The sequence below is a fragment of the Gossypium hirsutum genome, chromosome A08, assembly GCF_007990345.1.
Source record: "Gossypium hirsutum isolate 1008001.06 chromosome A08, Gossypium_hirsutum_v2.1, whole genome shotgun sequence".
Taxonomy (NCBI): domain Eukaryota; kingdom Viridiplantae; phylum Streptophyta; class Magnoliopsida; order Malvales; family Malvaceae; genus Gossypium; species Gossypium hirsutum.
The window spans coordinates 44,493,503-44,499,502 of record NC_053431.1 but is presented as its reverse complement, the minus strand read 5'-3'; the positions used below and the strand labels follow the sequence as shown (position 1 = coordinate 44,499,502).

The 6,000-nt window shown below is 34.5% G+C and overlaps 1 long non-coding RNA gene across 1 annotated transcript; it reads left to right on the top strand.

The window, feature by feature from the left end:
- The first annotated feature begins 1,040 nt into the window (after positions 1–1,040).
- Positions 1,041–2,081, top strand: LOC121204530 (uncharacterized). Its single transcript, XR_005899578.1, has 2 exons — positions 1,041–1,126; positions 1,793–2,081. It is a non-coding gene; the product is annotated as an uncharacterized lncRNA (long non-coding RNA).
- The last annotated feature ends 3,919 nt before the right edge of the window (positions 2,082–6,000 follow it).

Below are 6,000 nucleotides of genomic sequence, written 5' to 3'. Positions count from 1 at the left end.
TAATAAAAATAATAAAATGAACAAGAGAAAAAAAAAGAAAGGGGTGTTCATCTTTGCTATCCTTTAGCCGAAAAGCCAAGTAAAAGAAAGAAAGAAAGGTTTGAAGAAGTTCGGCCATGCTTGTAACTAGGTTGAGGTATGTTTGATGTTATTCCTTGAAATTCATGCATATTTTTAGTTGTTAGTTTGAATTCTACCTAGCCCATGGTTTAAATTTTTGCTATTTGATGGAGATGATATTCGGCCATGGATGTTGTCTTTCTTGGTTGGTGTTTTGATGTTGTTGTGATGAGGCATGAAGATGATTGAGTTTGAGTGTTTAATAAAAAGGATTGGATGTGAGTGTGTGTGAGAATTAGAAAATGATGGGTCTTAGCAACTTCATGAAGTGTTCGGCCATGGTGCTAAAATGTTGTACTTGTGTTTAAACTTAGAATTATTTAGTTATATGGTTAGTATAGGTATGGATGACCGAATATGAGAGCATGAATAGATGAAGAGTTTTGTAATTATAAAAAAAATGGTTAATTGATATGTGGTAAATGTTAAGTGTTAAATGAAATGGAAATGATATTATATTGGAATATGTATATTCGACCACATGAATGAATACATAGATTGATGTTGCATATATTCGGCCTTTAATTAAGTATATAGGTGATAGTGATAGATTGATGTTGCACGTTCGGCTATAGGTAAGCATATTGATGATTTTATCTTGACTTAGATAATCGGCTAAAGGAGAATATTGGCTAATATGTTGAATTTGATTCATGATTTCATATATATGACTGGATGTAAATATATTGAGAAGATGATATGATGGGAAGTGATGTTGCATTCGGCATTGGAGAAATTGAAATATTAATTAGACTATTGATAGTAAGGTGATATTAATTGGCTATAAGCCGAATAGCTTAAGAGCATAAGGTAGAAAGATAAAAATTTTACCATGTTGTTCCGTATGTTATAAAATCATTAAAATGTGGATACAAATATATGTAGCAAAGCGGTTAAATGAGTTAATTTATTTGTTTAAGCTCAAGATCCTAAAGGAGAGGAGTCTAACAAGGGAAAATCGAAGGTCATCGAGTAGCCGACTTGGAACTATTTTACCCAACACAAGGTAAGTTCATAAGCAATCATAAGGTTAATTTAAATTATACATAAATGACTTTAACATGTCATGAAAGAATCTCTTTATTAAGTATTTCCTTGGAGAAATTATATATGTTTATTGTTGTGGCCGTATATGCCAAATGAATTAATTAAATTGTTTTATCATAGAAAGTGTACATTGGCACTATGTGTGCGGTGTAGTATGCCACTATGTGTGCGGAGTTTAATAGCACTATGTGTGCTGATTTGAATGTCAACATATGAGATAAACTTTCAAGGCACTATGTGTGCGGGATAGTACGGCACTAAGTGTGCAAATTTGTTTAGCACTAAGTGTGCAAAAGCGGTTGATGATACGAAGAGCATAAGTAAAGAATTAAGGTGCTAAAATGATTAACTGAAAAGTATGTGTGTATATACATCTAGTTCATAATTATTTCTTACCTTGAGAATAGTTTTAAAATGGTTGGTTGTTTAATAATTGATTCGATATCAAAAACTTGGGTTCGAGGTTGGATAAATAAACTAGGTAGTTGTAGCCTAGTTTGGTGTGATTGAATTAGCTGAACTTGCAAGGCTTTTATTTCAATTTCTTATAAACAACCTGTATTATTTTGCTTATGGAATACTGAGTTGAATACTCATTTGGTGTGTTTGTTTGTTTCTTATTTAGATATCTCTGACCATTTTGCGTACTTGGGACCATCGTCGAAGTCATCACACCGGCTTGCAACTTTTTGGTACCCTCTTCTTAGTTGGCCTAAGAGAACATTTCGGCATGTATAGGCTATTATGTTTTGTTTGAACCCCAATATGTAAACTTTTAGCCATGCGAATATGGCTTAAATGCTAAGTTTGAATTTAGCCTTATGGGTGCTTAGTTATAAGGTTCAGTAGATTTGGCCTTGATAATTCGGTTTTGATGGAGTAGTAGTCTAAGTCTATTTGATTATTATGCCGTATGCCATGGCTGATCATATTTGGTGTTATGTATGTCAAATTACTAGCTAATCCATGGAAACCATAAAATAGATTTAGACAGCAGTAGTGGTGTGAATTTGAAAATTCACTAAAAATAGTAGAAATGGAACTAAATAATGAATAAATTATGGAATCGAATCTTGATGAGTCTATTTTCATATGGAAGAAGTAAAACAGATATATGAGCTATATTGTATGAGATATTTAAAATTTTGTGAAACAGGGCTAGAACGATTTCTGGATCCCCTGTTCTGACTTTGGAAATTCACCATAAAGTCTAAAAAGATAATTAGAAGTCATGATTTATATGTAAAGATTTCTTATTGAGTCTAGTTTTATTAGAGACAAACAGCATAGTCATTGAATCTCTGTACAGGGAGATATCTGATTCGTAATACACAGAGGTCAGAGTAGTCGAACCCTGAAATAGGGGAGACTTTAACTAATAAACTGTACTAATTGGACTGACCAAAACTTCTGGAAAAATTTTAGTAGATAGATATATGAGTCTAGTTTGAGGAAAAATTTACGAAATTGGATTTCGAGTTTCAGAACTCGAGATATGATTTTTAAAGCAACTGTGATGTAGTTAGCCAGCTTGTCTAGAAAATTTTAAAATGAATTGCATGAGCTGTTTAAGTAATAAATTAAACCCGTTTACACCTTGTGTTCGACTCCGGCAACGGTCTCAAGTACGGGGTGTTACACTAGATGTACGGAAACCTCATATCATTGGTTTCATACATGATAGGTTATTTCCCATTTAGTATGTATGGGTTCCCATGTCACTTTAATTCATCCGAAATTGGCTCGTTCATGTGACTCATTGCTAATTGATAACGACCCATCACTTGTAAATAAAACCATGCATAAATTCGTAGATCATAGCCTACTTCAATTAAGCCAATTTTCGTGGCCATATACAAGGAGATAAACATATTCTTACATGCCTTCATTTGGAAAATCAAATGACACATATGACAAAATACGCAAAAATACTGTACATGCCATTAAACAAAACAAACAAAGTCTTTATACCAAAGCTTGTCTAGTTGATGGTGTGTTGACTCTCCAATCGTCTTCCAATCCTTTCAAGTCCTTGAGCTCTGCAAGACAGGGAAAAAAGAGAGGGATAAGCATTTACATACTTAGTAAGCTCGAATAACTGGAAAGTAAACTTATCGAGTAATTATCATACATCCATATTTAAATCATGAAATCATCAATTATGAAACTATTCCCTATCACATGCACTCAGTCAATGAGTTAGTTACGTAACAAAGCATCATGTAATTTATGTAGATGAGCTCATCATTCATCATCTTCATCTTATTGACATACATCATATTAATCCCGTTGAGTTTCTAAGAAATCTCGATGGAATATCCATTATCCGTCAATTCTTACGAATGATCATTTCACATATATGCACTCCCGAGAACCTTACATCTCAGGGCAGGATTGCCAATCCAGGCTAAATCCTCCATATCATGAACTCATAAGGTGATGTCTAGATTACCAGTCCCGGCTAAATCCCTTATAACGACAAACACCCTTAATGAGCTTGGATCTGAATTATCAGTCTAGGCTAAATTCAGACCCTAATCAGATTTCCCGTCCGGGCTAAAACCATAATGCACACATATTCTTCGAGAGGCTTGATCATTCGAGGAACACCTGTCCGGGTTAGATCCTTTTCATACTTGAGATCACAGATTACCCGTCTGGGCTAAATCCTTACTACAACACATGCAGGATCTCTTTACACATATCAATGAGGGTTTATCCATCGAATTCCCTTTGTCAACCTCATCCGAGACATTTTTCACATGTTACCATCAAATATGCATTTCTATGAAATTTCATGCTAATAATAAATGCAATCATCAAGCATTCATAAATCATTCAATTATGCATATTAGGGGTTTACTTTAAGTTATCCGAACTTACCTGGTATTCTTTTCGGAGTTATGTTTCGGTTATTTCGAAACCTTGCGTTTACCTCGATCGACCTCCGGAATTTGTTCCTCGAGGTCTATAACAACAAAATTTAACTCATTAATACTCTACATTATACATTTCAAGTTTAACATCTACCCCCAGTCCAAATGACCTTTTTGCCCCTAACATTCCATATTTTTACGATTTAGTCCCTAGGCTCGTATAATAAAACAATGCACTTTCTATCTTACCCAAGCCTAGCCGAACACTTTTCCTTCTTATGGTAGCCCACATTTTCCATTATTTTCTCATTTCTACCACACATTTACATTTTTTGCAAAATTGTCCCTATAAGGGTTTTTTTTTCATGAAAATCAACTAGGAAAAGATGTTTAATACACATTCATCTTTCATATTCCTCCATAATCCATCAAAATACAAGCAACTCATGCATGGGTAAATTTTCAGACATGAACCCTAGCATGAAATATGGGTAGAAATGGAGAGAGCAAGCTACCGGGATTTTAAAAATACAAAGAGCATGAAAAACGGGGCTTGAGAACACTTACTATTGAGCTTGAAAAGCTTGAAAACCCTAGATATGGAAACCCTTGAAGTTTCTACTGGAAAAGGAAGAGAATGGGCTGATTTTGGTTCATTTTTCCCATTTTATTTCATTAAAATACCAAATGACCAAAATGCCCTTAAGCCCTTTCCTTAAAATTCCATCCATACAAGCCCATTTTTGTCCAAAAACTTATAATTTAGGCAAATTTCTCTCCAAGACCTTCTAAATCATAACCCAAAGCAATTTCATACAAATTGCTTCTAGAATTCAAGTTTTGCAATTTATTCAATTTAGTCCCTAATTTCTAATTGAACACCTTACTCAAAGAATTTCTTCATAAAACTTTAACACATGCATATACTCATATTCTAGGCCTCATAATAATCATAAAATAAATATTTTGATGTCGGATTTGTGGTCCCGAAACCACCATTCCGACTAGGCCCTATTTCAAGATGTTACACGCATCTTCACGAGCGCGAATAGCATAATTTCTTACTCGAGCCTCGAATCTCACTACAGAATCCTTTGTCGCATATTTTCTACTAGTCACATTTCTCATATTTTTAGGTGGTCTCCCTCTGGCACCTGTATTGCTCGATCTTGTATTCAGAAATTTATCTTTCTCGTATAACTCAGGACAATCCCGAATAAAATGATCTTGCAAGCCACATGTGAAACAAGCTTTGTTATTCATCAAACAATCTCCAAAATGCCATCTTCCACACTTTTGACACTCAGGTTTGTTGGTTCTACCACTACCAACACTCGATACTGAGGTGGCTTGAGCTTCAGGACTCATGTATTGCTTCCCACGATCTCTATTAGAATACCAAACTGAAGCATTCAAACGATTATACAAATCTCGTGATTTCTTTGAAGAAAAATGATAGGGTTTACTCATTTACCTCTTTCTCAAATCTCTAGCCTCTAAATCGACTTTTCTCTTTTCCTTTCCAAATTCATCGGCTTTGCAAGCTCTATCAACAAACACAATAAATTCTTTTAATTCAAGAATCTCGACTAGAAGCTTAATATATTCATTCAACCCGTCTTTGAACCATTTACACATAATATCTTCAGTGGAAACACATTCTCGAGCGTATTTACTGAGTCTCACAAATTCTTTTTCGTACTCGGTCACAGACATACGACCCTGTTTCAACTCTAGAAATTCTTTACGGTTTTGATCAATAAACCTTTGGCTTATATATTTCTTTCTAAACTCAGTCTAAAAGAATTCCCACGTGACTCTTTCTCTCGGCACCACAAATATCAAAGTGTTCCACCAATGCTATGCAGTATCTCTCAGGAGTGATACAGCGCATTTTACACATTCTGCTGGCATATAAGACAATTCATCAAATACTCGAATTGTATTCTCAAGCCAA